Source organism: Platichthys flesus, chromosome 10 (genome assembly GCF_949316205.1).
Source record: "Platichthys flesus chromosome 10, fPlaFle2.1, whole genome shotgun sequence".
Lineage (NCBI taxonomy): Eukaryota > Metazoa > Chordata > Actinopteri > Pleuronectiformes > Pleuronectidae > Platichthys > Platichthys flesus.
Genome location: NC_084954.1, coordinates 22,652,729 through 22,680,057, shown reverse-complemented (window position 1 = coordinate 22,680,057; position 27,329 = coordinate 22,652,729). Strand labels below are relative to the sequence as shown.

The window sequence follows — 27,329 nt, the reverse complement described above, 5'->3', positions numbered from 1 at the left end:
CGTTTGGTGAAGGACTTGTTGGAGTGAAGCAAACACTTCTATGAAATGACATCTAATTAGTTTATCAATTTCCTTGTCTCCAGCCCTTTTATTTCCTCTGCAAAACAGAGAAAACCTAGATGAAAAGCAGCAAGGTAAGCCCTGGCCGTCTCTGATAAATCACCACAAAAGACAACACAAACTGCTCTAAATTCGGAAAAATCAGCATACAGGCAGTACAAGGATTTCTAGCAAACATTACTTATCAAAACCGTAAACTTGGAAAAGGAGTGAACCAGTCTATTTGCTTTAAAATTATATTTCTACCACAATTAGTGGCATTATAGATTGCGTTGTGTCAGAAGCACAAAATATCTACATCAAAGTCTATAAAATAGGCCCAGTGTGGGGCTCTTATTGCAATTGAACATAATGATCAGGGGAGAGCACGGACGCAGTCCCCCACTACCACAAATTATGCAGTCGAGATTCCCACATTTGGGGAATTCGCGCGGGTCAGCACAACCGAAGTGCAATGGCTGAGCCTCGTCCTGGGTGAACCACCTTCATGATCATGGTATCTCCCCTGCCAGGTAAGTATGAGTTGGATGCATTGGAGACAGGCTCTTGTATCTTAGACCCAGTTGTTAGGCTCACGGTGCCTGCTATGCATATTCACAGATCCAAAGGCCTTCAGTATCACATCATCCCCTTTTGGTGAAGGACTTGTTGGAGTGAAGCAAACACTTCTATGAAATTACATCTAATTAGTTTATCAATTTCCTTGTCTCAAGCCCTTTTATTTCCTCTGCAAAACAGAGAAAACCTAGATGAAAAGCAGCAAGGTAAGCCCTGGCCGTCTCTGATAAATCACCACAAAAGACAACACAAACTGCTCTAAATTCGGAATAATCAGCATACAGGCAGTACAAGAATTTCTAGCAAACATTACTTATCAAAACAGCAAACTTGGAACAGGAGTGAACCCGTTTATTTGCTGTAAAAATTATACTTGAACCACAATCAGTGGCATTATAGATGCATTGTGTCTGGAGCACAAAATATTTACATCAAAGTCTATAAAATAAGCCCAGTGTGGGGCTCTTATTGCAATTGAACATAATGATAAGGGGAAAGCGCGGACGCAGTCCCCCACTACCACAAATTATGCAGTCGAGATTCCCACATTTGGGGAATTCGCACAGGTCAGCACAACCGAAGTGCAATGGCTGAGCCTCGCCCTGGGTGAACCACCTTCATGATCATGGTATCTCCCCTGCCAGGTAAGTATGAGTTGGATGCATTGGAGACAGGCTCTTGTATCTTAGACCCAGTTGTTAGGCTCACGGTGCCTGCCATGCATATTCACAGATCCAAAGGCCTTCAGTATCACATCATCCCCGTTTGGTGAAGGACTTGTTGGAGTGAAGCAAACAATTCTATGAAATGACATCTAATTAGTTTATCAATTTCCTTGTCTCCAGCCCTTTTATTTCCTCTGCAAAACAGAGAAAACCTAGATGAAAAGCAGCCAGGTAAGCCCTGGCCGTCTCTGATAAATCACCACAAAAGACAACACAAACTGCTCTAAATTCGGAAAAATCAGCATACAGGCAGTACAAGAATTTCTAGCAAACATTACTCATCAAAACAGTGTACTTGGAACAGGAGTGAACCAGTCTATTTGCATTAAAATTATATTTCTACCACAATTAGTGGCATTATAGATTGCATTGGGTCAGAAGCACAAAATATCTACATCAAAGTCTATAAAATAGGCGCAGTGTGGGGCTCTTATGGCATTGAACATAATGATCAGGGGAGAGCGCGGACGCAGTCCCCCACTACCACAAATTATGCAGTCGAGATTCCCACATTTGGGGAATTCGCACGGGTCAGCACAACCGAAGTGCAATGGCTGAGCCTCGCCCTGGGTGAACCACCTTCATGATCATGGTATCTCCCCTGCCAGGTAAGTATGAGTTGGATGCATTGGAGACAGGCTCTTGTATCTTAGACCCAGTTGTTAGGCTCACGGTGCCTGCTATGCATATTCACAGATCCAAAGGCCTTCAGTATCACATCATCCCATTTTGGTGACGGACTTGTTGGAGTGAAGCAAACACTTCTATGAAATTACATCTAATTAGTTTATCAATATCCTTGTCTCAAGCCCTTTTATTTCCTCTGCAAAACAGAGAAAACCTAGATGAAAAGCAGCAAGGTAAGCCCTGGCCGTCTCTGATAAATCACCACAAAAGACAACACAAACTGCTCTAAATTCGGAATAATCAGCATACAGGCAGTACAAGAATTTCTAGCAAACATTACTTATCAAAACAGCAAACTTGGAACAGGAGTGAACCCGTTTATTTGCTGTAAAAATTATACGTGAACCACAATCAGTGGCATTATAGATGCATTGTGTCTGGAGCACAAAATATTTACATCAAAGTCTATAAAATAAGCCCAGTGTGGGGCTCTTATTGCAATTGAACATAATGATAAGGGGAGAGCGCGGACGCAGTCCCCCACTACCACAAATTATGCAGTCGAGATTCCCACATTTGGGGAATTCGCACGGGTCAGCACAACCGAAGTGCAATGGCTGAGCCTCGCCCTGGGTGAACCACCTTCATGATCATGGTATCTCCCCTGCTAAGTAAGTATGAGTTGGATGCATTGGAGACAGGCTCTTGTATCTTAGACCCAGTTGTTAGGCTCACGGTGCCTGCCATGCATATTCACAGATCCAAAGGACTTCAGTATCACATCATCCCCTTTTGGTTAAGGACTTGTTGGAGTGAAGCAAACAATTCTATGAAATGACATCTAATTAGTTTATCAATTTCCTTGTCTCCAGCCCTTTTATTTCCTCTGCAAAACAGAGAAAACCTAGATGAAAAGCAGCCAGGTAAGCCCTGGCCGTCTCTGATAAATCACCACAAAAGACAACACAAACTGCTCTAAATTCGGAAAAATCAGCATACAGGCAGTACAAGAATTTCTAGCAAACATTACTTATCAAAACAGTGTAATTGGAACAGGAGTGAACCAGTCTATTTGCATTAAAATTATATTTCTACCACAATTAGTGGCATTATAGATTGCATTGGGTCAGAAGCACAAAATATCTACATCAAAGTCTATGAAATAGGCGCAGTGTGGGGCTCTTATGGCATTGAACATAATGATCAGGGGAGAGCGCGGACGCAGTCCCCCACTACCACAAATTATGCAGTCGAGATTCCCACATTTGGGGAATTCGCACGGGTCAGCACAACCGAAGTGCAATGGCTGAGCCTCGCCCTGGGTGAACCACCTTCATGATCATGGTATCTCCCCTGCCAGGTAAGTATGAGTTGGATGCATTGGAGACAGGCTCTTGTATCTTAGACCCAGTTGTTAGGCTCACGGTGCCTGCTATGCATATTCACAGATCCAAAGGCCTTCAGTATCACATCATCCCCTTTTGGTGAAGGACTTGTTGGAGTGAAGCAAACACTTCTATGAAATTACATCTAATTAGTTTATCAATTTCCTTGTCTCAAGCCCTTTTATTTCCTCTGCAAAACAGAGAAAACCTAGATGAAAAGCAGCAAGGTAAGCCCTGGCCGTCTCTGATAAATCACCACAAAAGACAACACAAACTGCTCTAAATTCGGAATAATCAGCATACAGGCAGTACAAGAATTTCTAGCAAACATTACTTATCAAAACAGCAAACTTGGAAAAGGAGTGAACCAGTCTATTTGCTTTAAAATTATATTTCTACCACAATTAGTGGCATTATAGATTGCGTTGTGTCAGAAGCACAAAATATCTACATCAAAGTCTATAAAATAGGCCCAGTGACTCTTATTGCAATTGAACATAATGATCAGGGGAGAGCGCGGACGCAGTCCCCCACTACCACAGATTATGCAGTCGAGACTGCCACATTTGGGGAATTCGCACAGGTCAGCACAACCGAAGTGCAATGGCTGAGCCTCGCCCTGGGTGAACCACCTTCATGATCATGGTATCTCCCCTGGCAGGTAAGTATGAATTGGATGCATTGGAGACAGGCTCTTGTATCTTAGACCCAGTTGTTAGGCTCACGGTGCCTGCCATGCATATTTACAGAATCCAAAGGCCTTCAGTATCACATCATCCCCTTTTGGTGAAGAACTTGTTGGAGTGAAGCAAACACATCCATGAAATGACATCTAATTAGTTTACCAATTTCCTTGTCTCCAGCCCTTTTATTTCCTCTGCAAAACAGAGAAAACCTAGATGAAAAGCAGCAAGGTAAGCCCTGGCCGTCTCTGATAAATCACCACAAAAGACAACACAAACTGCTCTAAATTCGGAAAAATCAGCATACAGGCAGTACAATAATTTCTAGCAAACATTACTTATCAAAACAGCAAACTTGGAACAGGAGTGAACCCGTTTATTTGCTGTAAAATTATACTTGAACCACAATCAGTGACATTATAGATGCATTGTGTCTGGAGCACAAAATATTTACATCAAAGTCTATAAAATAAGCCCAGTGTGGGGCTCTTATTGCAATTGAACATAATGATAAGGGGAGAGCGCGGACGCAGTCCCCCACTACCACAAATTATGCAGTCGAGATTCCCACATTTGGGGAATTCGCACAGGTCAGCACAACCGAAGTGCAATGGCTGAGCCTCGCCCTGGGTGAACCACCTTCATGATCATGGTATCTCCCCTGCCAGGTAAGTATGAGTTGGATGCATTGGAGACAGGCTCTTGTATCTTAGACCCAGTAGTTAGGCTCACGGTGCCTGCCATGCAAATTCACAGATCCAAAGGCCTTCAGTATCACATCATCCCCGTTTGGTGAAGGACTTGTTGGAGTGAAGCAAACACTTCTATGAAATGACATCTAATTAGTTTATGAATTTCCTTGTCTCCAGCCCTTTTATTTCCTCTGCAAAACAGAGAAAACCTAGATGAAAAGCAACAAGGTAAGCCCTGGCCGTCTCTGATAAATCACCACAAAAGACAACACAAACTGCTCTAAATTCGGAAAAATCAGCATACAGGCAGTACAAGAATTTCTAGCAAACATTACTTATCAAAACAGTTTACTTGGAACAGGAGTGAACCAGTCTATTTGCATTAAAATTATATTTCTACCACAATTAGTGGCATTATAGATTGCGTTGTGTCAGAAGCACAAAATATCTACATCAAAGTATATAAAATAGGCCCAGTGTGGGGCTCTTATTGCAATTGAACATAATGATCAGGGGAGAGCGCGGACGCAGTCCCCCACTACCACAAATTATGCAGTCGAGATTCCCACATTTGGGGAATTCGCACGGGTCAGCACAACCGAAGTGCAATGGCTGAGCCTCGCCCCGGGTGAACCACCTTCATGATCATGGTATCTCCCCTGCCAGGTAAGTATGAGTTGGATGCATTGGAGACAGGCTCTTGTATCTTAGACCCAGTTGTTAGGCTCATGGTGCCTGCCTTGCATATTTACAGAATCCAAAGGCCTTCAGTATCACATCATCCCCTTTTGGTGAAGAACTTGTTGGAGTGAAGCAAACACATCCATGAAATGACATCTAATTAGTTTACCAATTTCCTTGTCTCCAGCCCTTTTATTTCCTCTGCAAAACAGAGAAAACCTAGATGAAAAGCAGCAAGGTAAGCCCTGGCCGTCTCTGATAAATCACCACAAAAGACAACACAAACTGCTCTAAATTCGGAAAAATCAGCATACAGGCAGTACATTAATTTCTAGCAAACATTACTTATCAAAACAGCAAACTTGGAACAGGAGTGAACCCGTTTATTTGCTGTAAAATTATACTTGAACCACAATCAGTGGCATTATAGATGCATTGTGTCTGGAGCACAAAATATTTACATCAAAGTCTATAAAATAAGCCCAGTGTGGGGCTCTTATTGCAATTGAACATAATGATAAGGGGAGAGCGCGGACGCAGTCCCCCACTACCACAAATTATGCAGTCGAGATTCCCACATTTGGGGAATTCGCACAGGTCAGCACAACCAAAGTGCAATGGCTGAGCCTCGCCCTGGGTGAACCACCTTCATGATCATGGTATCTCCCCTGCCAGGTAAGTATGAGTTGGATGCATTGGAGACAGGCTCTTGTATCTTAGACCCAGTTGTTAGGCTCACGGTGCCTGCCATGCATATTCACAGATCCAAAGGCCTTCAGTATCACATCATCCCCGTTTGGTGAAGGACTTGTTGGAGTGAAGCAAACACTTCTATGAAATGACATCTTATTAGTTTATGAATTTCCTTGTCTCCAGCCCTTTTATTTCCTCTGCAAAACAGAGAAAACCTAGATGAAAAGCAACAAGGTAAGCCCTGGCCGTCTCTGATAAATCACCAAAAAAGACAACACAAACTGCTCTAAATTCGGAAAAATCAGCATACAGGCAGTACAAGAATTTCTAGCAAACATTACTTATCAAAACCGTAAACTTGGAAAAGGAGTGAACCAGTCTATTTGCTTTAAAATTATATTTCTACCACAATTAGTGGCATTATAGATTGCGTTGTGTCAGAAGCACAAAATATCTACATCAAAGTATATAAAATAGGCCCAGTGTGGGGCTCTTATTGCAATTGAACATAATGATCAGGGGAGAGCGCGGACGCAGTCCCCCACTACCACAAATTATGCAGTCGAGATTCCCACATTTGGGGAATTCGCACGGGTCAGCACAACCGAAGTGCAATGGCTGAGCCTCGCCCTGGGTGAACCACCTTCATGATCATGGTATCTCCCCTGCCAGGTAAGTATGAGTTGGATGCATTGGAGACAGGCTCTTGTATCTTAGACCCAGTTGTTAGGCTCACGGTGACTGCCATGCATATTCACAGATCCAAAGGCCTTCAGTATCACATCATCCCCTTTTGGTGAATGACTTGTTGGAGTGAAGCAAACACTTCTATGAAATTACATCTAATTAGTTTATCAATTTCCTTGTCTCAAGCCCTTTTATTTCCTCTGCAAAACAGAGAAAACCTAGATGAAAAGCAGCAAGGTAAGCCCTGGCCGTCTCTGATAAATCACCACAAAAGACAACACTAACTGCTCTAAATTCGGAATAATCAGCATACAGGCAGTACAAGAATTTCTAGCAAACATTACTTATCAAAAGAGCAAACTTGGAACAGGAGTGAACCCGTTTATTTGCTGTAAAATTATATTTCTACCACAATTAGTGGCATTATAGATGCATTGTGTCTGGAGCACAAAATATCTACATCAAAGTCTATAAAATAGGCCCAGTGTGGGACTCTTATTGCAATTGAACATAATGATCAGGGGATAGCGCGGACGCAGTCCCCCACTACCACAAATTATGCAGTCGAGATTCCCACATTTGGGGAATTCGCACAGGTCAGCACAACCGAAGTGCAATGGCTGAGCCTCGCCCTGGGTGAACCACCTTCATGATCATGGTATCTCCCCTGTCAGGTATGTATGAGCTGGATGCATTGGAGACAGGCTCTTGTATCTTAGACCCAGTTGTTAGGCTCACGGTGCCTGCCATGCATATTCACAGAATCCAAAGGCCTTCAGTATCACATCATCCCCTTTTGGTGAAGGACTTGTTGGAGTGAAGCAAACACTTCTATGAAATGACATCTAATTAGTTTATCGATTTCCTTGTCTCCAGCCCTTTTATTTCCTCTGCAAAACAGAGAAAACCTAGATGAAAAGCAGCAAGGTAAGCCCTGGCCGTCTCTGATAAATCACCACAAAAGACAACACAAACTGCTCTAAATTCGGAAAAATCAGCATACAGGCAGTACAAGAATTTCTAGCAAACATTACTTATCAAAACAGCAAACTTGGAACAGGAGTGAACCCGTTTATTTGCTGTAAAAATTAAACTTGAACCACAATCAGTGGCATTATAGATGCATTGTGTCTGGAGCACATAATATTTACATCAAAGTCTATAAAATAAGCCCAGTGTGGGGCTCTTATTGCAATTGAACATAATGATAAGGGGAGAGCGCGGACGCAGTCCCCCACTACCACAAATTATGCAGTCGAGATTCCCACATTTGGGGAATTCGCACGGGTCAGCACAACCGAAGTGCAATGGCTGAGCCTCGCCCTGGGTGAACCACCTTCATGATCATGGTATCTCCCCTGCCAGGTAAGTATGAGTTGGATGCATTGGAGACAGGCTCTTGTATCTTAGACCCAGTTGTTAGGCTCACGGTGCCTGCCATGCATATTCACAGACCCAAAGGCCTTCAGTATCACATCATCCCCGTTTGGTGAAGGACTTGTTGGAGTGAAGCAAACACTTCTATGAAATGACATCTAATTAGTTTATCAATTTCCTTGTCTCCAGCCCTTTTATTTCCTCTGCAAAACAGAGAAAACCTAGATGAAAAGCAGCAAGGTAAGCCCTGGCCGTCTCTGATAAATCACCACAAAAGACAACACAAACTGCTCTAAATTCGGAAAAATCAGCATACAGGCAGTACAAGAATTTCTAGCAAACATTACTTATCAAAACAGCAAACTTGGAAAAGGAGTGAACCAGTCTATTTGCTTTAAAATTATATTTCTACCACAATTAGTGGCATTATAGATTGCGTTGTGTCAGAAGCACAAAATATCTACATCAAAGTATATAAAATAGGCCCAGTGTGGGGCTCTTATTGTAATTGAACATAATGATCAGGGGAGAGCGCGGACGCAGTCCCCCACTACCACAAATTATGCAGTCGAGATTCCCACATTTGGGGAATTCGCACAGGTCAGCACAACCGAAGTGCAATGGCTGAGCCTCGCCCTGGGTGAACCACCTTCATGATCATGGTATCTCCCCTGCCAGGTAAGTATGAGTTGGATGCATTGGAGACAGGCTCTTGTATCTTAGACCCAGTTGTTAGGCTCACGGTGCCTGCCATGCATATTCACAGATCCAAAGGCCTTCAGTATCACATCATCCCCGTTTGGTGAAGGACTTGTTGGAGTGAAGCAAACACTTCTATGAAATGACATCTAATTAGTTTATCAATTTCCTTGTCTCCAGCCCTTTTATTTCCTCTGCAAAACAGAGAAAACATAGATGAAAAGCAGCAAGGTAAGCCCTGGCCGTCTCTGATAAATCACCACAAAAGACAACACAAACTGCTCTAAATTCGGAAAAATCAGCATACAGGCAGTACAAGAATTTCTAGCAAACATTACTTATCAAAACCGTAAACTTGGAAAAGGAGTGAACCAGTCTATTTGCTTTAAAATTATATTTCTACCACAATTAGTGGCATTATAGATTGCGTTGTGTCAGAAGCACAAAATATCTACATCAAAGTCTATAAAATAGGCCCAGTGTGGGGCTCTTATTGCAATTGAACATAATGATCAGGGGAGAGCGCGGACGCAGTCCCCCACTACCACAAATTATGCAGTCGAGATTCCCACATTTGGGGAATTCGCACAGGTCAGCACAACCGAAGTGCAATGGCTGAGCCTCGCCCTGGGTGAACCACCTTCATGATCATGGTATCTCCCCTGCCAGGTAAGTATGAGTTGGATGCATTGGAGACAGTCTCTTGTATCTTAGACCCAGTTGTTAGGCTCACGGTGCCTGCTATGCATATTCACAGATCCAAAGGCCTTCAGTATCACATCATCCCCTTTTGGTGAAGGACTTGTTGGAGTGAAGCAAACACTTCTATGAAATGACATCTAATTAGTTTATCAATTTCCTTGTCTCAAGCCCTTTTATTTCCTCTGCAAAACAGAGAAAACCTAGATGAAAAGCAGCAAGGTAAGCCCTGGCCGTCTCTGATAAATCACCACAAAAGACAACACAAACTGCTCTAAATTCGGAATAATCAGTATACAGGCAGTACAAGAATTTCTAGCAAACATTACTTATCAAAACAGCAAACTTGGAACAGGAGTGAACCCGTTTATTTGCTGTAAAATTATATTTCTACCACAATTAGTGGCATTATAGATGCATTGTGTCTGGAGCACAAAATATCTACATCAAAGTCTATAAACTAGGCCCAGTGTGGGACTCTTATTGCAATTGAACATAATGATCAGGGGAGAGCGCGGATGCAGTCCCCCACTACCACAAATTATGCAGTCGAGATTCCCACATTTGGGGAATTCGCACAGGTCAGCACAACCGAAGTGCAATGGCTGAGCCTCGCCCTGGGTGAACCACCTTCATGATCATGGTATCTCCCCTGTCAGGTAAGTATGAGTTGGATGCATTGGAGACAGGCTCTTGTATCTTAGACCCAGTTGTTAGGCTCACGGTGCCTGCCATGCATATTCACAGATCCAAAGGCCTTCAGTATCACATCATCCCCTTTTGGTGAAGGACTTGTTGGAGTGAAGCAAACACTTCTATGAAATGACATCTAATTAGTTTATCGATTTCCTTGTCTCCAGCCCTTTTATTTCCTCTGCAAAACAGAGAAAACCTAGATGAAAAGCAGCAAGGTAAGCCCTGGCCGTCTCTGATAAATCACCACAAAAGACAACACAAACTGCTCTAAATTCGGAAAAATCAGCATACAGGCAGTACAATAATTTCTAGCAAACATTACTTATCAAAACAGCAAACTTGGAACAGGAGTGAACCCGTTTATTTGCTGTAAAAATTATACTTGAACCACAATCAGTGGCATTATAGATGCATTGTGTCTGGAGCACAAAATATCTACATCAAAGTCTATAAAATAAGCCCAGTGTGGGGCTCTTATTGCAATTGAACATAATGATCAGGGGAGAGCGCGGACGCAGTCCCCCACTACCACAAATTATGCAGTCGAGATTCCCACATTTGGGGAATTCGCACAGGTCAGCACAACCGAAGTGCAATGGCTGAGCCTCGCCCTGGGTGAACCACCTTCATGATCATGGTATCTCCCCTGCCAGGTAAGTATGAGTTGGATGCATTGGAGACAGGCTCTTGTATCTTAGACCCAGTTGTTAGGCTCACGGTGCCTGCCATGCATATTCACAGATCCAAAGGCCTTCAGTATCACATCATCCCCGTTTGGTGAAGGACTTGTTGGAGTGAAGCAAACACTTCTATGAAATGACATCTAATTAGTTTATCAATTTCCTTGTCTCCAGCCCTTTTATTTCCTCTGCAAAACAGAGAAAACATAGATGAAAAGCAGCAAGGTAAGCCCTGGCCGTCTCTGATAAATCACCACAAAAGACAACACAAACTGCTCTAAATTCGGAAAAATCAGCATACAGGCAGTACAAGAATTTCTAGCAAACATTACTTATCAAAACCGTAAACTTGGAAAAGGAGTGAACCAGTCTATTTGCTTTAAAATTATATTTCTACCACAATTAGTGGCATTATAGATTGCGTTGTGTCAGAAGCACAAAATATCTACATCAAAGTCTATAAAATAGGCCCAGTGTGGGGCTCTTATTGCAATTGAACATAATGATCAGGGGAGAGCGCGGACGCAGTCCCCCACTACCACAAATTATGCAGTCGAGATTCCCAGATTTGGGGAATTCGCACAGGTCAGCACAACCGAAGTGCAATGGCTGAGCCTCGCCCTGGGTGAACCACCATCATGATCATGGTATCTCCCCTGTCAGGTAAGTATGAGTTGGATGCATTGGAGACAGGCTCTTGTATCTTAGACCCAGTTGTTAGGCTCACGGTGCCTGCCATGCATATTCACAGATCCAAAGGCCTTCAGTATCACATCATCCCCTTTTGGTGAAGGACTTGTTGGAGTGAAGCAAACACTTCTATGAAATGACATCTAATTAGTTTATCGATTTCCTTGTCTCCAGCCCTTTTATTTCCTCTGCAAAACAGAGAAAACCTAGATGAAAAGCAGCAAGGTAAGCCCTGGCCGTCTCTGATAAATCACCACAAAAGACAACACAAACTGCTCTAAATTCGGAAAAATCAGCATACAGGCAGTACAATAATTTCTAGCAAACATTACTTATCAAAACAGCAAACTTGGAACAGGAGTGAACCCGTTTATTTGCTGTAAAAATTATACTTGAACCACAATCAGTGGCATTATAGATGCATTGTGTCTGGAGCACAAAATATCTACATCAAAGTCTATAAAATAAGCCCAGTGTGGGGCTCTTATTGCAATTGAACATAATGATAAGGGGAGAGCGCGGACGCAGTCCCCCACTACCACAAATTATGCAGTCGAGATTCCCACATTTGGGGAATTCGCACAGGTCAGCACAACCGAAGTGCAATGGCTGAGCCTCGCCCTGGGTGAACCACCTTCATGATCATGGTATCTCCCCTGCCAGGTAAGTATGAGTTGGATGCATTGGAGACAGGCTCTTGTATCTTAGACCCAGTTGTTAGGCTCACGGTGCCTGCCATGCATATTCACAGATCCAAAGGCCTTCAGTATCACATCATCCCCGTTTGGTGAAGGACTTGTTGGAGTGAAGCAAACACTTCTATGAAATGACATCTAATTAGTTTATCAATTTCCTTGTCTCCAGCCCTTTTATTTCCTCTGCAAAACAGAGAAAACCTAGATGAAAAGCAGCAAGGTAAGCCCTGGCCGTCTCTGATAAATCACCACAAAAGACAACACAAACTGCTCTAAATTCGGAAAAATCAGCATACAGGCAGTACAAGAATTTCTAGCAAACATTACTTATCAAAACAGCAAACTTGGAACAGGAGTGAACCCGTTTATTTGCTGTAAAATTATATTTCTACCACAATTAGTGGCATTATAGATGCATTGTGTCTGGAGCACAAAATATCTACATCAAAGTCTATAAAATAGGCCCAGTGTGGGACTCTTATTGCAATTGAACATAATGATCAGGGGAGAGCGCGGACGCAGTCCCCCACTACCACAAATTATGCAGTCGAGACTCCCACATTTGGGGAATTCGCACAGGTCAGCACAACCGAAGTGCAATGGCTGAGCCTCGCCCTGGGTGAACCACCTTCATGATCATGGTATCTCCCCTGGCAGGTAAGTATGAATTGGATGCATTGGAGACAGGCTCTTGTATCTTAGACCCAGTTGTTAGGCTCACGGTACCTGCCATGCATATTTACAGAATCCAAAGGCCTTCAGTATCACATCATCCCCTTTTGGTGAAGAACTTGTTGGAGTGAAGCAAACACATCCATGCAATGACATCTTATTAGTTTACCAATTTCCTTGTCTCCAGCCCTTTTATTTCCTCTGCAAAACAGAGAAAACCTAGATGAAAAGCAACAAGGTAAGCCCTGGCCGTCTCTGATAAATCACCACAAAAGACAACACAAACTGCTCTAAATTCGGAAAAATCAGCATACAGGCAGTACAATAATTTCTAGCAAACATTACTTATCAAAACAGCAAACTTGGAACAGGAGTGAACCCGTTTATTTGCTGTAAAATTATACTTGAACCACAATCAGTGGCATTATAGATGCATTGTGTCTGGAGCACAAAATATTTACATCAAAGTCTATAAAATAAGCCCAGTGTGGGGCTCTTATTGCAATTGAACATAATGATAAGGGGAGAGCGCGGACGCAGTCCCCCACTACCACAAATTATGCAGTCGAGATTCCCACATTTGGGGAATTCGCACAGGTCAGCACAACCGAAGTGCAATGGCTGAGCCTCGCCCTGGGTGAACCACCTTCATGATCATGGTATCTCCCCTGCCAGGTAAGTATGAGTTGGATGCATTGGAGACAGGCTCTTGTATCTTAGACCCAGTTGTTAGGCTCACGGTGCCTGCCATGCATATTCACAGATCCAAAGGCCTTCAGTATCACATCATCCCCTTTTGGTGAAGGACTTGTTGGAGTGAAGCAAACACTTCTATGAAATGACATCTAATTAGTTTATCGATTTCCTTGTCTCCAGCCCTTTTATTTCCTCTGCAAAACAGAGAAAACCTAGATGAAAAGCAGCAAGGTAAGCCCTGGCCGTCTCTGATAAATCACCACAAAAGACAACACAAACTGCTCTAAATTCGGAAAAATCAGCATACAGGCAGTACAATAATTTCTAGCAAACATTACTTATCAAAACAGCAAACTTGGAACAGGAGTGAACCCGTTTATTTGCTGTAAAAATTATACTTGAACCACAATCAGTGGCTTTATAGATGCATTGTGTCTGGAGCACAAAATATTTACATCAAAGTCTATAAAATAAGCCCAGTGAGCGGAGTGCTCTAGTGGGTTTATAAGGTATTAACAGCTCTTTAAGGTATAAAGGCGCTATATTATTAAGGGCCTTGAAGGTGAGGAGGAGAATTTTAAATTCTATTCTAGATTTAACTGGAAGCCAGTGTAGCGATGCTAATATTGGAGAAATGTGCTCTCTTCTCTTTGTTCTCGTCAGGACACGTGCTGCAGCATTTTGGACAAGCTGTAGAGTCTTTAACGACTTCCTGCTGGAGCCTGATAATAATGAATTACAATAGTCCAGTCTCGATGTAACAAAGGCGTGGACTAGTTTTTCTGCATCTTTTTGTGAAAGGACATGTCTAATTTTTGAAATATTACGCAAGTGGAAAAAAGCGGTCCTAGAAATTTGTTTTAAGTGACTATTAAAGGATAAATCAGGATCGAAGATCACTCCCAAGTTCCTGACTGTTTCATTGGAAGCAAGGGCAATGTCGTCTAGCGCAGCTATATCATTAGATAATGCATCTCTAAGGTGTTTGGGGCCAAGTATTATAACCTCTGTTTTGTCTGAGTTTAATAAGAGAAAATTGCGGGTCATCCAGGTTTTTATGTCCTTGAGACATGTTCGAAGTTTAGTTAATTGATTACTTTGTTCAGGTTTTATTGACAAATATAACTGGGTGTCATCCGCATAGCAGTGGAAATTTACCGAGTGTGTCCTGATAATGTTTCCTAGTGGAAGCATATATAATGAGAATAAAATTGGGCCGAGCACAGAGCCCTGTGGAACACCATGATTAACTTTGGTGCGCACAGATGACTCATCATTAATTTGCACAAATTGGGAGCGATCAGAAAAATACGATTTAAACCAGTTAAGGGCGGTTCCATTAATGTTAATTAACTGTTTTAGTCTTTGTAATAAAATTTGATGGTCAATTGTGTCGAATGCTGCACTGAGATCTAACAGAACGAGGACAGACACAAGTCCCTGATCTGAGGCTATTAAAAGGTCATTAGTGACTTTTGCCAAGGCTGTCTCTGTACTGTGATTGGCTCTAAACCCCGATTGAAAGTCTTCATATATATTATTTTCCTGGAGAAACTCACACAGCTGATTGGCTACCACTTTTTCTAAGATTTTAGAAATGAAGGAGAGGTTAGATATTGGTCTGTAATCACCAAAGTCTATAAAATAGGCCCAGTGTGGGACTCTTATTGCAATTGAACATAATGATCAGGGGAGAGCGCGGACGCAGTCCCCCACTACCACAAATTATGCAGTCGAGACTCCCACATTTGGGGAATTCGCACAGGTCAGCACAACCAAAGTGCAATGGCTGAGCCTCGCCCTGGGTGAACCACCTTCATGATCATGGTATCTCCCCTGGCAGGTAAGTATGAATTGGATGCATTGGAGACAGGCTCTTGTATCTTAGACCCAGTTGTTAGGCTCACGGTGCCTGCCATGCATATTTACAGAATCCAAAGGCCTTCAGTATCACATCATCCCCTTTTGGTGAAGAACTTGTTGGAGTGAAGCAAACACATCCATGAAATGACATCTAATTAGTTTACCAATTTCCTTGTCTCCAGCCCTTTTATTTCCTCTGCAAAACAGAGAAAACCTAGATGAAAAGCAGCAAGGTAAGCCCTGGCCGTCTCTGATAAATCACCACAAAAGACAACACAAACTGCTCTAAATTCGGAAAAATCAGCATACAGGCAGTACAATAATTTCTAGCAAACATTACTTATCAAAACAGCAAACTTGGAACAGGAGTGAACCCGTTTATTTGCTGTAAAATTATACTTGAACCACAATCAGTGACATTATAGATGCATTGTGTCTGGAGCACAAAATATTTACATCAAAGTCTATAAAATAAGCCCAGTGTGGGGCTCTTATTGCAATTGAACATAATGATAAGGGGAGAGCGCGGACGCAGTCCCCCACTACCACAAATTATGCAGTCGAGATTCCCACATTTGGGGAATTCGCACAGGTCAGCACAACCGAAGTGCAATGGCTGAGCCTCGCCCTGGGTGAACCACCTTCATGATCATGGTATCTCCCCTGCCAGGTAAGTATGAGTTGGATGCATTGGAGACAGGCTCTTGTATCTTAGACCCAGTTGTTAGGCTCACGGTGCCTGCCATGCAAATTCACAGATCCAAAGGCCTTCAGTATCACATCATCCCCGTTTGGTGAAGGACTTGTTGGAGTGAAGCAAACACTTCTATGAAATGACATCTAATTAGTTTATGAATTTCCTTGTCTCCAGCCCTTTTATTTCCTCTGCAAAACAGAGAAAACCTAGATGAAAAGCAACAAGGTAAGCCCTGGCCGTCTCTGATAAATCACCACAAAAGACAACACAAACTGCTCTAAATTCGGAAAAATCAGCATACAGGCAGTACAAGAATTTCTAGCAAACATTACTTATCAAAACAGTTTACTTGGAACAGGAGTGAACCAGTCTATTTGCATTAAAATTATATTTCTACCACAATTAGTGGCATTATAGATTGCGTTGTGTCAGAAGCACAAAATATCTACATCAAAGTAAATAAAATAGGCCCAGTGTGGGGCTCTTATTGCAATTGAACATAATGATCAGGGGAGAGCGCGGACGCAGTCCCCCACTACCACAAATTATGCAGTCGAGATTCCCACATTTGGGGGATTCGCACGGGTCAGCACAACCGAAGTGCAATGGCTGAGCCTCGCCCTGGGTGAACCACCTTCATGATCATGGTATCTCCCCTGCCAGGTAAGTATGAGTTGGATGCATTGGAGACAGGCTCTTGTATCTTAGACCCAGTTGTTAGGCTCATGGTGCCTGCCATGCATATTTACAGAATCCAAAGGCCTTCAGTATCACATCATCCCCTTTTGGTGAAGAACTTGTTGGAGTGAAGCAAACACATCCATGAAATGACATCTAATTAGTTTATCAATTTCCTTGTCTCAAGCCCTTTTATTTCCTCTGCAAAACAGAGAAAACCTAGATGAAAAGCAGCAAGGTAAGCCCTGGCCGTCTCTGATAAATCACCACAAAAGACAACACAAACTGCTCTAAATTCGGAATAATCAGCATACAGGCAGTACAAGAATTTCTAGCAAACATTACTTATCAAAACAGCAAACTTGGAACAGGAGTGAACCCGTTTATTTGCTGTAAAATTATACTTGAACCACAATCAGTGGCATTATAGATGCATTGTGTCTGGAGCACAAAATATTTACATCAAAGTCTATAAAATAAGCCCAGTGTGGGGCTCTTATTGCAATTGAACATAATGATAAGGGGAGAGCGCGGACGCAGTCCCCCACTACCACAAATTATGCAGTCGAGATTCCCACATTTGGGGAATTCGCACAGGTCAGCACAACCGAAGTGCAATGGCTGAGCCTCGCCCTGGGTGAACCACCTTCATGATCATGATATCTCCCCTGCCAGGTAAGTATGAGTTGGATGCATTGGAGACAGGCTCTTGTATCTTAGACCCAGTTGTTAGGCTCACGGTGCCTGCCATGCATATTCACAGATCCAAAGGCCTTCAGTATCACATCATCCCCGTTTGGTGAAGGACTTGTTGGAGTGAAGCAAACACTTCTATGAAATGACATCTAATTAGTTTATGAATTTCCTTGTCTCCAGCCCTTTTATTTCCTCTGCAAAACAGAGAAAACCTAGATGAAAAGCAACAAGGTAAGCCCTGGCCGTCTCTGATAAATCACCACAAAAGACAACACAAACTGCTCTAAATTCGGAAAAATCAGCATACAGGCAGTACAAGAATTTCTAGCAAACATTACTTATCAAAACAGTTTACTTGGAACAGGAGTGAACCAGTCTATTTGCATTAAAATTATATTTCTACCACAATTAGTGGCATTATAGATTGCATTCGGTCAGAAGCACAAAATATCTACATCAAAGTCTATAAAATAGGCGCAGTGTGGGGCTCTTATTGCATTGAACATAATGATCAGGGGAGAGCGCGGACGCAGTCCCCCACTACCACAAATTATGCAGTCGAGATTCCCACATTTGGGGAATTCGCACGGGTCAGCACAACCGAAGTGCAATGGCTGAGCCTCGCCCTGGGTGAACCACCTTCATGATCATGGTATCTCCCCTGCCAGGTAAGTATGAGTTGGATGCATTGGAGACAGGCTCTTATATCTTAGACCCAGTTGTTAGGCTCACGGTGCCTGCCATGCATATTCACAGATCCAAAGGCCTTCAGTATCACATCATCCCCTTTTGGTGAAGGACTTGTTGGAGTGAAGCAAACACTTCCATGAAATGACATCTAATTAGTTTATCAATTTCCTTGTCTCCAGCCCTTTTATTTCCTCTGCAAAACAGAGAAAACCTAGATGAAAAGCAGCAAGGTAAGCCCTGGCAGTCTCTGATAAATCACCACAAAAGACAACACAAACTGCTCTAAATTCGGAAAAATCAGCATACAGGCAGTACAAGAATTTCTAGCAAACATTACTTATCAAAACCGTAAACTTGGAAAAGGAGTGAACCAGTCTATTTGCTTTAAAATTATATTTCTACCACAATTAGTGGCATTATAGATTGCGTTGTGTCAGAAGCACAAAATATCTACATCAAAGTATATAAAATAGGCCCAGTGTGGGGCTCTTATTGCAATTGAACATAATGATCAGGGGAGAGCGCGGACGCAGTCCCCCACTACCACAAATTATGCAGTCGAGATTCCCACATTTGGGGAATTCGCACAGGTCAGCACAACCGAAGTGCAATGGCTGAGCCTCGCCCTGGGTGAACCACCTTCATGATCATGGTATCTCCCCTGCCAGGTAAGTATGAGTTGGATGCATTGGAGACAGGCTCTTGTATCTTAGACCCAGTTGTTAGGCTCACGGTGCCTGCCATGCAAATTCACAGATCCAAAGGCCTTCAGTATCACATCATCCCCGTTTGGTGAAGGACTTGTTGGAGTGAAGCAAACACTTCTATGAAATGACATCTAATTAGTTTATGAATTTCCTTGTCTCCAGCCCTTTTATTTCCTCTGCAAAACAGAGAAAACCTAGATGAAAAGCAACAAGGTAAGCCCTGGCCGTCTCTGATAAATCACCACAAAAGACAACACAAACTGCTCTAAATTCGGAAAAATCAGCATACAGGCAGTACAAGAAATTCTAGCAAACATTACTTATCAAAACAGTTTACTTGGAACAGGAGTGAACCAGTCTATTTGCATTAAAATTATATTTCTACCACAATTAGTGGCATTATAGATTGCGTTGTGTCAGAAGCACAAAATATCTACATCAAAGTATATAAAATAGGCCCAGTGTGGGGCTCTTATTGCAATTGAACATAATGATCAGGGGAGAGCGCGGACGCAGTCCCCCACTACCACAAATTATGCAGTCGAGATTCCCACATTTGGGGAATTCGCACGGGTCAGCACAACCGAAGTGCAATGGCTGAGCCTCGCCCTGGGTGAACCACCTTCATGATCATGGTATCTCCCCTGCCAGGTAAGTATGAGTTGGATGCATTGGAGACAGGCTCTTGTATCTTAGACCCAGTTGTTAGGCTCATGGTGCCTGCCATGCATATTTACAGAATCCAAAGGCCTTCAGTATCACATCATCCCCTTTTGGTGAAGAACTTGTTGGAGTGAAGCAAACACATCCATGAAATGACATCTAATTAGTTTACCAATTTCCTTGTCTCCAGCCCTTTTATTTCCTCTGCAAAACAGAGAAAACCTAGATGAAAAGCAGCAAGGTAAGCCCTGGCCGTCTCTGATAAATCACCACAAAAGACAACACAAACTGCTCTAAATTCGGAAAAATCAGCATACAGGCAGTACAATAATTTCTAGCAAACATTACTTATCAAAACAGCAAACTTGGAACAGGAGTGAACCCGTTTATTTGCTGTAAAATTATACTTGAACCACAATCAGTGGCATTATAGATGCATTGTGTCTGGAGCACAAAATATTTACATCAAAGTCTATAAAATAAGCCCAGTGTGGGGCTCTTATTGCAATTGAACATAATGATAAGGGGAGAGCGCGGACGTAGTCCCCCACTACCACAAATTATGCAGTCGAGATTCCCACATTTGGGGAATTCGCACAGGTCAGCACAACCGAAGTGCAATGGCTGAGCCTCGCCCTGGGTGAACCACCTTCATGATCATGGTATCTCCCCTGCCAGGTAAGTATGAGTTGGATGCATTGGAGACAGGCTCTTGTATCTTAGACCCAGTTGTTAGGCTCACGGTGCCTGCCATGCATATTCACAGATCCAAAGGCCTTCAGTATCACATCATCCCCGTTTGGTGAAGGACTTGTTGGAGTGAAGCAAACACTTCTATGAAATGACATCTAATTAGTTTATGAATTTCCTTGTCTCCAGCCCTTTTATTTCCTTTGCAAAACAGAGAAAACCTAGATGAAAAGCAGCAAGGTAAGCCCTGGCCGTCTCTGATAAATCACCACAAAAGACAACACAAACTGCTCTAAATTCGGAAAAATCAGCATACAGGCAGTACAAGAATTTCTAGCAAACATTACTTATCAAAACAGTTTTCTTGGAACAGGAGAGAACCAGTCTATTTGCATTAAAATTATATTTCTACCACAATTAGTGGCATTATAGATGCATTGGGTCAGAAGCACAAAATATCTACATCAAAGTCTATAAAATAGGCGCAGTGTGGGGCTCTTATTGCATTGAACATAATGATCAGGGGAGAGCGCGGACGCAGTCCCCCACTACCACAAATTATGCAGTCGAGATTCCCACATTTGGGGAATTCGCACGGGTCAGCACAACCGAAGTGCAATGGCTGAGCCTCGCCCTGGGTGAACCACCTTCATGATCATGGTATCTCCCCTGCCAGGTAAGTATGAGTTGGATGCATTGGAGACAGGCTCTTGTATCTTAGACCCAGTTGTTAGGCTCACGGTGCCTGCCATGCATATTCACAGATCCAAAGGCCTTCAGTATCACATCATCCCCTTTTGGTGAAGGACTTGTTGGAGTGAAGCAAACACTTCTATGAAATGACATCTAATTAGTTTATCGATTTCCTTGTCTCCAGCCCTTTTATTTCCTCTGCAAAACAGAGAAAACCTAGATGAAAAGCAGCAAGGTAAGCCCTGGCCGTCTCTGATAAATCACCACAAAAGACAACACAAACTGCTCTAAATTCGGAAAAATCAGCATACAGGCAGTACAATAATTTCTAGCAAACATTACTTATCAAAACAGCAAACTTGGAACAGGAGTGAACCCGTTTATTTGCTGTAAAAATTATACTTGAACCACAATCAGTGGCTTTATAGATGCATTGTGTCTGGAGCACAAAATATTTACATCAAAGTCTATAAAATAAGCCCAGTGAGGGGCTCTTATTGCAATTGAACATAATGATAAGGGGAGAGCGCGGACGCAGTCCCCCACTACCACAAATTATGCAGTCGAGATTCCCACATTTGGGGGATTCGCACAGGTTAGCACAACCGAAGTGCAATGGCTGAGCCTCGCCCTGGGTGAACCACCTTCATGATCATGGTATCTCCCCTGCCAGGTAAGTATGAGTTGGATGCATTGGAGACAGGCTCTTGTATCTTAGACCCAGTTGTTAGGCTCACAGTGCCTGCCATGCATATTCACAGATCCAAAGGCCTTCAGTATCACATCATCCCCTTTTGGTGAAGGACTTGTTGGAGTGAAGCAAACACTTCTTTGAAATGACATCTAATTAGTTTATCAATTTCCTTGTCTCAAGCCCTTTTATTTCCTCTGCAAAACAGAGAAAACCTAGATGAAAAGCAGCAAGGTAAGCCCTGGCCGTCTCTGATAAATCACCACAAAAGACAACACAAACTGCTCTAAATTCGGAATAATCAGCATACAGGCAGTACAAGAATTTCTAGCAAACATTACTTATCAAAACAGCAAACTTGGAACAGGAGTGAACCCGTTTATTTGCTGTAAAATTATATTTCTACCACAATTAGTGGCATTATAGATGCATTGTGTCTGGAGCACAAAATATCTACATCAAAGTCTATAAAATAGGCCCAGTGTGGGACTCTTATTGCAATTGAACATAATGATCAGGGGAGAGCACGGACGCAGTCCCCCACTACCACAAATTATGCAGTCGAGACTCCCACATTTGGGGAATTCGCACAGGTCAGCACAACCGAAGTGCAATGGCTGAGCCTCGCCCTGGGTGAACCACCTTCATGATCATGGTATCTCCCCTGGCAGGTAAGTATGAATTGGATGCATTGGAGACAGGCTCTTGTATCTTAGACCCAGTTGTTAGGCTCACGGTGCCTGCCATGCATATTTACAGAATCCAAAGGCCTTCAGTATCACATCATCCCCTTTTGGTGAAGAACTTGTTGGAGTGAAGCAAACACATCCATGAAATGACATCTAATTAGTTTACCAATTTCCTTGTCTCCAGCCCTTTTATTTCCTCTGCAAAACAGAGAAAACCTAGATGAAAAGCAGCAAGGTAAGCCCTGGCCGTCTCTGATAAATCACCACAAAAGACAACACAAACTGCTCTAAATTCGGAAAAATCAGCATACAGGCAGTACAATAATTTCTAGCAAACATTACTTATCAAAACAGCAAACTTGGAACAGGAGTGAACCCGTTTATTTGCTGTAAAATTATACTTGAACCACAATCAGTGACATTATAGATGCATTGTGTCTGGAGCACAAAATATTTACATCAAAGTCTATAAAATAAGCCCAGTGTGGGGCTCTTATTGCAATTGAACATAATGATAAGGGGAGAGCGCGGACGCAGTCCCCCACTACCACAAATTATGCAGTCGAGATTCCCACATTTGGGGAATTCGCACAGGTCAGCACAACCGAAGTGCAATGGCTGAGCCTCGCCCTGGGTGAACCACCTTCATGATCATGGTATCTCCCCTGCCAGGTAAGTATGAGTTGGATGCATTGGAGACAGGCTCTTGTATCTTAGACCCAGTAGTTAGGCTCACGGTGCCTGCCATGCAAATTCACAGATCCAAAGGCCTTCAGTATCACATCATCCCCGTTTGGTGAAGGACTTGTTTGAGTGAAGCAAACACTTCTATGAAATGACATCTAATTAGTTTATGAATTTCCTTGTCTCCAGCCCTTTTATTTCCTCTGCAAAACAGAGAAAACCTAGATGAAAAGCAACAAGGTAAGCCCTGGCCGTCTCTGATAAATCACCACAAAAGACAACACAAACTGCTCTAAATTCGGAAAAATCAGCATACAGGCAGTACAAGAATTTCTAGCAAACATTACTTATCAAAACAGTTTACTTGGAACAGGAGTGAACCAGTCTATTTGCATTAAAATTATATTTCTACCACAATTAGTGGCATTATAGATTGCGTTGTGTCAGAAGCACAAAATATCTACATCAAAGTATATAAAATAGGCCCAGTGTGGGGCTCTTATTGCAATTGAACATAATGATCAGGGGAGAGCGCGGACGCAGTCCCCCACTACCACAAATTATGCAGTCGAGATTCCCACATTTGGGGAATTCGCACGGGTCAGCACAACCGAAGTGCAATGGCTGAGCCTCGCCCCGGGTGAACCACCTTCATGATCATGGTATCTCCCCTGCCAGGTAAGTATGAGTTGGATGCATTGGAGACAGGCTCTTGTATCTTAGACCCAGTTGTTAGGCTCATGGTGCCTGCCATGCATATTTACAGAATCCAAAGGCCTTCAGTATCACATCATCCCCTTTTGGTGAAGAACTTGTTGGAGTGAAGCAAACACATCCATGAAATGACATCTAATTAGTTTACCAATTTCCTTGTCTCCAGCCCTTTTATTTCCTCTGCAAAACAGAGAAAACCTAGATGAAAAGCAGCAAGGTAAGCCCTGGCCGTCTCTGATAAATCACCACAAAAGACAACACAAACTGCTCTAAATTCGGAAAAATCAGCATACAGGCAGTACAATAATTTCTAGCAAACATTACTTATCAAAACAGCAAACTTGGAACAGGAGTGAACCCGTTTATTTGCTGTAAAATTATACTTGAACCACAATCAGTGGCATTATAGATGCATTGTGTCTGGAGCACAAAATATTTACATCAAAGTCTATAAAATAAGCCCAGTGTGGGGCTCTTATTGCAATTGAACATAATGATAAGGGGAGAGCGCGGACGCAGTCCCCCACTACCACAAATTATGCAGTCGAGATTCCCACATTTGGGGAATTCGCACAGGTCAGCACAACCGAAGTGCAATGGCTGAGCCTCGCCCTGGGTGAACCACCTTCATGATCATGGTATCTCCCCTGCCAGGTAAGTATGAGTTGGATGCATTGGAGACAGGCTCTTGTATCTTAGACCCAGTTGTTAGGCTCACGGTGCCTGCCATGCATATTCACAGATCCAAAGGCCTTCAGTATCACATCATCCCCGTTTGGTGAAGGACTTGTTGGAGTGAAGCAAACACTTCTATGAAATGACATCTTATTAGTTTATGAATTTCCTTGTCTCCAGCCCTTTTATTTCCTCTGCAAAACAGAGAAAACCTAGATGAAAAGCAGCAAGGTAAGCCCTGGCCGTCTCTGATAAATCACCACAAAAGACAACACAAACTGCTCTAAATTCGGAAAAATCAGCATACAGGCAGTACAATAATTTCTAGCAAACATTACTTATCAAAACAGCAAACTTGGAACAGGAGTGAACCCGTTTATTTGCTGTAAAAATTATACTTGAACCACAATCAGTGGCTTTATAGATGCATTGTGTCTGGAGCACAAAATATTTACATCAAAGTCTATAAAATAAGCCCAGTGAGGGGCTCTTATTGCAATTGAACATAATGATAAGGGGAGAGCGCGGACGCAGTCCCCCACTACCACAAATTATGCAGTCGAGATTCCCACATTTGGGGGATTCGCACAGGTTAGCACAACCGAAGTGCAATGGCTGAGCCTCGCCCTGGGTGAACCACCTTCATGATCATGGTATCTCCCCTGCCAGGTAAGTATGAGTTGGATGCATTGGAGACAGGCTCTTGTATCTTAGACCCAGTTGTTAGGCTCACAGTGCCTGCCATGCATATTCACAGATCCAAAGGCCTTCAGTATCACATCATCCCCTTTTGGTGAAGGACTTGTTGGAGTGAAGCAAACACTTCTTTGAAATGACATCTAATTAGTTTATCAATTTCCTTGTCTCAAGCCCTTTTATTTCCTCTGCAAAACAGAGAAAACCTAGATGAAAAGCAGCAAGGTAAGCCCTGGCCGTCTCTGATAAATCACCACAAAAGACAACACAAACTGCTCTAAATTCGGAATAATCAGCATACAGGCAGTACAAGAATTTCTAGCAAACATTACTTATCAAAACAGCAAACTTGGAACAGGAGTGAACCCGTTTATTTGCTGTAAAATTATATTTCTACCACAATTAGAGGCATTATAGATGCATTGTGTCTGGAGCACAAAATATCTACATCAAAGTCTATAAAATAGGCCCAGTGTGGGACTCTTATTGCAATTGAACATAATGATCAGGGGAGAGCGCGGACGCAGTCCCCCACTACCACAAATTATGCAGTCGAGATTCCCACATTTGGGGAATTCGCACAGGTCAGCACAACCGAAGTGCAATGGCTGAGCCTCGCCCTGGGTGAACCACCTTCATGATCATGGTATCTCCCCTGCCAGGTAAGTATGAGTTGGATGCATTGGAGACAGGCTCTTGTATCTTAGACCCAGTTGTTAGGCTCACGGTGCCTGCCATGCATATTCACAGATCCAAAGGCCTTCAGTATCACATCATCCCCTTTTGGTGAAGGACTTGTTGGAGTGAAGCAAACACTTCTATGAAATGACATCTAATTAGTTTATCGATTTCCTTGTCTCCAGCCCTTTTATTTCCTCTGCAAAACAGAGAAAACCTAGATGAAAAGCAGCAAGGTAAGCCCTGGCCGTCTCTGATAAATCACCACAAAAGACAACACAAACTGCTCTAAATTCGGAAAAATCAGCATACAGGCAGTACAATAATTTCTAGCAAACATTACTTATCAAAACAGCAAACTTGGAACAGGAGTGAACCCGTTTATTTGCTGTAAAAATTATACTTGAACCACAATCAGTGGCTTTATAGATGCATTGTGTCTGGAGCACAAAATATTTACATCAAAGTCTATAAAATAAGCCCAGTGAGGGGCTCTTATTGCAATTGAACATAATGATAAGGGGAGAGCGCGGACGCAGTCCCCCACTACCACAAATTATGCAGTCGAGATTCCCACATTTGGGGGATTCGCACAGGTTAGCACAACCGAAGTGCAATGGCTGAGCCTCGCCCTGGGTGAACCACCTTCATGATCATGGTATCTCCCCTGCCAGGTAAGTATGAGTTGGATGCATTGGAGACAGGCTCTTGTATCTTAGACCCAGTTGTTAGGCTCACAGTGCCTGCCATGCATATTCACAGATCCAAAGGCCTTCAGTATCACATCATCCCCTTTTGGTGAAGGACTTGTTGGAGTGAAGCAAACACTTCTTTGAAATGACATCTAATTAGTTTATCAATTTCCTTGTCTCAAGCCCTTTTATTTCCTCTGCAAAACAGAGAAAACCTAGATGAAAAGCAGCAAGGTAAGCCCTGGCCGTCTCTGATAAATCACCACAAAAGACAACACAAACTGCTCTAAATTCGGAATAATCAGCATACAGGCAGTACAAGAATTTCTAGCAAACATTACTTATCAAAACAGCAAACTTGGAACAGGAGTGAACCCGTTTATTTGCTGTAAAATTATATTTCTACCACAATTAGTGGCATTATAGATGCATTGTGTCTGGAGCACAAAATATCTACATCAAAGTCTATAAAATAGGCCCAGTGTGGGACTCTTATTGCAATTGAACATAATGATCAGGGGAGAGCGCGGACGCAGTCCCCCACTACCACAAATTATGCAGTCGAGACTCCCACATTTGGGGAATTCGCACAGGTCAGCACAACCGAAGTGCAATGGCTGAGCCTCGCCCTGGGTGAACCACCTTCATGATCATGGTATCTCCCCTGCCAGGTAAGTATGAATTGGATGCATTGGAGACAGGCTCTTGTATCTTAGACCCAGTTGTTAGGCTCACGGT

The 27,329-nt window shown here is 42.8% G+C and overlaps 38 non-coding genes across 38 annotated transcripts; all 38 read right to left on the bottom strand.

Annotated features, from left to right (window-relative positions):
- Positions 1-416: 416 nt before the first annotated feature.
- LOC133964012 (U1 spliceosomal RNA) lies at positions 417-580 on the bottom strand. Its single transcript, XR_009923487.1, has one exon. It is a non-coding gene; the product is annotated as a U1 spliceosomal RNA (small nuclear RNA).
- Positions 581-1,106: 526 nt separating this feature from the next.
- Positions 1,107-1,270, bottom strand: LOC133962840 (U1 spliceosomal RNA). Its single transcript, XR_009922409.1, has one exon. It is a non-coding gene; the product is annotated as a U1 spliceosomal RNA (small nuclear RNA).
- A 525-nt stretch (positions 1,271-1,795) lies between these two features.
- On the bottom strand, positions 1,796-1,959 carry LOC133962570 (U1 spliceosomal RNA). Its single transcript, XR_009922154.1, has one exon. It is a non-coding gene; the product is annotated as a U1 spliceosomal RNA (small nuclear RNA).
- Positions 1,960-2,485: 526 nt separating this feature from the next.
- LOC133963943 (U1 spliceosomal RNA) lies at positions 2,486-2,649 on the bottom strand. The gene has a single exon (XR_009923421.1). It is a non-coding gene; the product is annotated as a U1 spliceosomal RNA (small nuclear RNA).
- A 525-nt stretch (positions 2,650-3,174) lies between these two features.
- Positions 3,175-3,338, bottom strand: LOC133962559 (U1 spliceosomal RNA). The gene has a single exon (XR_009922143.1). It is a non-coding gene; the product is annotated as a U1 spliceosomal RNA (small nuclear RNA).
- Positions 3,339-3,860: 522 nt separating this feature from the next.
- LOC133964081 (U1 spliceosomal RNA) lies at positions 3,861-4,024 on the bottom strand. Its single transcript, XR_009923554.1, has one exon. It is a non-coding gene; the product is annotated as a U1 spliceosomal RNA (small nuclear RNA).
- Positions 4,025-4,550: 526 nt separating this feature from the next.
- LOC133963249 (U1 spliceosomal RNA) lies at positions 4,551-4,714 on the bottom strand. Its single transcript, XR_009922758.1, has one exon. It is a non-coding gene; the product is annotated as a U1 spliceosomal RNA (small nuclear RNA).
- Positions 4,715-5,240: 526 nt separating this feature from the next.
- On the bottom strand, positions 5,241-5,404 carry LOC133962805 (U1 spliceosomal RNA). Its single transcript, XR_009922376.1, has one exon. It is a non-coding gene; the product is annotated as a U1 spliceosomal RNA (small nuclear RNA).
- Positions 5,405-5,930: 526 nt separating this feature from the next.
- On the bottom strand, positions 5,931-6,094 carry LOC133963284 (U1 spliceosomal RNA). Its single transcript, XR_009922791.1, has one exon. It is a non-coding gene; the product is annotated as a U1 spliceosomal RNA (small nuclear RNA).
- Positions 6,095-6,620: 526 nt separating this feature from the next.
- On the bottom strand, positions 6,621-6,784 carry LOC133964286 (U1 spliceosomal RNA). Its single transcript, XR_009923748.1, has one exon. It is a non-coding gene; the product is annotated as a U1 spliceosomal RNA (small nuclear RNA).
- A 525-nt stretch (positions 6,785-7,309) lies between these two features.
- Positions 7,310-7,473, bottom strand: LOC133964039 (U1 spliceosomal RNA). The gene has a single exon (XR_009923513.1). It is a non-coding gene; the product is annotated as a U1 spliceosomal RNA (small nuclear RNA).
- A 527-nt stretch (positions 7,474-8,000) lies between these two features.
- On the bottom strand, positions 8,001-8,164 carry LOC133964233 (U1 spliceosomal RNA). The gene has a single exon (XR_009923698.1). It is a non-coding gene; the product is annotated as a U1 spliceosomal RNA (small nuclear RNA).
- Positions 8,165-8,690: 526 nt separating this feature from the next.
- On the bottom strand, positions 8,691-8,854 carry LOC133963834 (U1 spliceosomal RNA). Its single transcript, XR_009923317.1, has one exon. It is a non-coding gene; the product is annotated as a U1 spliceosomal RNA (small nuclear RNA).
- A 526-nt stretch (positions 8,855-9,380) lies between these two features.
- On the bottom strand, positions 9,381-9,544 carry LOC133963823 (U1 spliceosomal RNA). The gene has a single exon (XR_009923306.1). It is a non-coding gene; the product is annotated as a U1 spliceosomal RNA (small nuclear RNA).
- A 525-nt stretch (positions 9,545-10,069) lies between these two features.
- Positions 10,070-10,233, bottom strand: LOC133964069 (U1 spliceosomal RNA). Its single transcript, XR_009923543.1, has one exon. It is a non-coding gene; the product is annotated as a U1 spliceosomal RNA (small nuclear RNA).
- Positions 10,234-10,759: 526 nt separating this feature from the next.
- Positions 10,760-10,923, bottom strand: LOC133963811 (U1 spliceosomal RNA). The gene has a single exon (XR_009923295.1). It is a non-coding gene; the product is annotated as a U1 spliceosomal RNA (small nuclear RNA).
- A 526-nt stretch (positions 10,924-11,449) lies between these two features.
- LOC133964062 (U1 spliceosomal RNA) lies at positions 11,450-11,613 on the bottom strand. Its single transcript, XR_009923536.1, has one exon. It is a non-coding gene; the product is annotated as a U1 spliceosomal RNA (small nuclear RNA).
- Positions 11,614-12,139: 526 nt separating this feature from the next.
- Positions 12,140-12,303, bottom strand: LOC133963238 (U1 spliceosomal RNA). The gene has a single exon (XR_009922747.1). It is a non-coding gene; the product is annotated as a U1 spliceosomal RNA (small nuclear RNA).
- A 525-nt stretch (positions 12,304-12,828) lies between these two features.
- LOC133964033 (U1 spliceosomal RNA) lies at positions 12,829-12,992 on the bottom strand. Its single transcript, XR_009923508.1, has one exon. It is a non-coding gene; the product is annotated as a U1 spliceosomal RNA (small nuclear RNA).
- A 526-nt stretch (positions 12,993-13,518) lies between these two features.
- Positions 13,519-13,682, bottom strand: LOC133963226 (U1 spliceosomal RNA). The gene has a single exon (XR_009922736.1). It is a non-coding gene; the product is annotated as a U1 spliceosomal RNA (small nuclear RNA).
- Positions 13,683-15,382: 1,700 nt separating this feature from the next.
- On the bottom strand, positions 15,383-15,546 carry LOC133964041 (U1 spliceosomal RNA). The gene has a single exon (XR_009923515.1). It is a non-coding gene; the product is annotated as a U1 spliceosomal RNA (small nuclear RNA).
- Positions 15,547-16,072: 526 nt separating this feature from the next.
- On the bottom strand, positions 16,073-16,236 carry LOC133963214 (U1 spliceosomal RNA). The gene has a single exon (XR_009922725.1). It is a non-coding gene; the product is annotated as a U1 spliceosomal RNA (small nuclear RNA).
- A 526-nt stretch (positions 16,237-16,762) lies between these two features.
- On the bottom strand, positions 16,763-16,926 carry LOC133962699 (U1 spliceosomal RNA). The gene has a single exon (XR_009922276.1). It is a non-coding gene; the product is annotated as a U1 spliceosomal RNA (small nuclear RNA).
- A 526-nt stretch (positions 16,927-17,452) lies between these two features.
- Positions 17,453-17,616, bottom strand: LOC133963929 (U1 spliceosomal RNA). The gene has a single exon (XR_009923407.1). It is a non-coding gene; the product is annotated as a U1 spliceosomal RNA (small nuclear RNA).
- Positions 17,617-18,141: 525 nt separating this feature from the next.
- Positions 18,142-18,305, bottom strand: LOC133964275 (U1 spliceosomal RNA). Its single transcript, XR_009923737.1, has one exon. It is a non-coding gene; the product is annotated as a U1 spliceosomal RNA (small nuclear RNA).
- Positions 18,306-18,831: 526 nt separating this feature from the next.
- Positions 18,832-18,995, bottom strand: LOC133963800 (U1 spliceosomal RNA). Its single transcript, XR_009923284.1, has one exon. It is a non-coding gene; the product is annotated as a U1 spliceosomal RNA (small nuclear RNA).
- Positions 18,996-19,521: 526 nt separating this feature from the next.
- LOC133964263 (U1 spliceosomal RNA) lies at positions 19,522-19,685 on the bottom strand. Its single transcript, XR_009923726.1, has one exon. It is a non-coding gene; the product is annotated as a U1 spliceosomal RNA (small nuclear RNA).
- Positions 19,686-20,211: 526 nt separating this feature from the next.
- LOC133963985 (U1 spliceosomal RNA) lies at positions 20,212-20,375 on the bottom strand. Its single transcript, XR_009923461.1, has one exon. It is a non-coding gene; the product is annotated as a U1 spliceosomal RNA (small nuclear RNA).
- Positions 20,376-20,899: 524 nt separating this feature from the next.
- On the bottom strand, positions 20,900-21,063 carry LOC133964251 (U1 spliceosomal RNA). Its single transcript, XR_009923715.1, has one exon. It is a non-coding gene; the product is annotated as a U1 spliceosomal RNA (small nuclear RNA).
- A 526-nt stretch (positions 21,064-21,589) lies between these two features.
- LOC133963923 (U1 spliceosomal RNA) lies at positions 21,590-21,753 on the bottom strand. The gene has a single exon (XR_009923401.1). It is a non-coding gene; the product is annotated as a U1 spliceosomal RNA (small nuclear RNA).
- Positions 21,754-22,278: 525 nt separating this feature from the next.
- On the bottom strand, positions 22,279-22,442 carry LOC133964071 (U1 spliceosomal RNA). Its single transcript, XR_009923545.1, has one exon. It is a non-coding gene; the product is annotated as a U1 spliceosomal RNA (small nuclear RNA).
- Positions 22,443-22,968: 526 nt separating this feature from the next.
- On the bottom strand, positions 22,969-23,132 carry LOC133963203 (U1 spliceosomal RNA). Its single transcript, XR_009922714.1, has one exon. It is a non-coding gene; the product is annotated as a U1 spliceosomal RNA (small nuclear RNA).
- Positions 23,133-23,658: 526 nt separating this feature from the next.
- LOC133962793 (U1 spliceosomal RNA) lies at positions 23,659-23,822 on the bottom strand. The gene has a single exon (XR_009922365.1). It is a non-coding gene; the product is annotated as a U1 spliceosomal RNA (small nuclear RNA).
- Positions 23,823-24,348: 526 nt separating this feature from the next.
- On the bottom strand, positions 24,349-24,512 carry LOC133963190 (U1 spliceosomal RNA). Its single transcript, XR_009922702.1, has one exon. It is a non-coding gene; the product is annotated as a U1 spliceosomal RNA (small nuclear RNA).
- Positions 24,513-25,038: 526 nt separating this feature from the next.
- LOC133963922 (U1 spliceosomal RNA) lies at positions 25,039-25,202 on the bottom strand. The gene has a single exon (XR_009923400.1). It is a non-coding gene; the product is annotated as a U1 spliceosomal RNA (small nuclear RNA).
- Positions 25,203-25,727: 525 nt separating this feature from the next.
- On the bottom strand, positions 25,728-25,891 carry LOC133963789 (U1 spliceosomal RNA). The gene has a single exon (XR_009923273.1). It is a non-coding gene; the product is annotated as a U1 spliceosomal RNA (small nuclear RNA).
- Positions 25,892-26,417: 526 nt separating this feature from the next.
- Positions 26,418-26,581, bottom strand: LOC133963921 (U1 spliceosomal RNA). Its single transcript, XR_009923399.1, has one exon. It is a non-coding gene; the product is annotated as a U1 spliceosomal RNA (small nuclear RNA).
- A 525-nt stretch (positions 26,582-27,106) lies between these two features.
- LOC133963924 (U1 spliceosomal RNA) lies at positions 27,107-27,270 on the bottom strand. Its single transcript, XR_009923402.1, has one exon. It is a non-coding gene; the product is annotated as a U1 spliceosomal RNA (small nuclear RNA).
- Positions 27,271-27,329: the final 59 nt, after the last annotated feature.